The sequence below is a fragment of the Myotis davidii genome, unplaced genomic scaffold, assembly GCF_000327345.1.
Source record: "Myotis davidii unplaced genomic scaffold, ASM32734v1 scaffold651, whole genome shotgun sequence".
Taxonomy (NCBI): domain Eukaryota; kingdom Metazoa; phylum Chordata; class Mammalia; order Chiroptera; family Vespertilionidae; genus Myotis; species Myotis davidii.
In genome coordinates, this window is record NW_006283994.1 from 1,753,474 (window position 1) to 1,753,853 (window position 380).

Here is a 380-nt window from a genome sequence, read left to right on the forward strand (position 1 = left end):
TGGCCTGGCACCGCAGGGCCACGTCGTCCCCAGATCTCACTGTCACATCCTGGGGCTCCACCTGGAACACCGGGGCGCCTGTGGGAGGCACAGGCAGTTTTTAGGAACATTTTATTCCTTTCAGATATTCAAGCGATACATGCTCATTTTTACAGAATAGAAAGCATAGAGGCAGAAAGGCAGAGAGAATCACAGATGACCCCCAGGCCAATGCCTTTCCGTACTGCCTTCTAGACACTGTTTCCTTGTGGGAATGTGACCATAGTGCCGGCCTGGCTCAGTGGCTGAGCGGCTGAGCATCAGCCTATGAAACAGGAGGTCACAGATCGATTCCTGGTGAGGGCACATGCCCGGGGTGAGGGCTTGATCCCTAGTGTGGG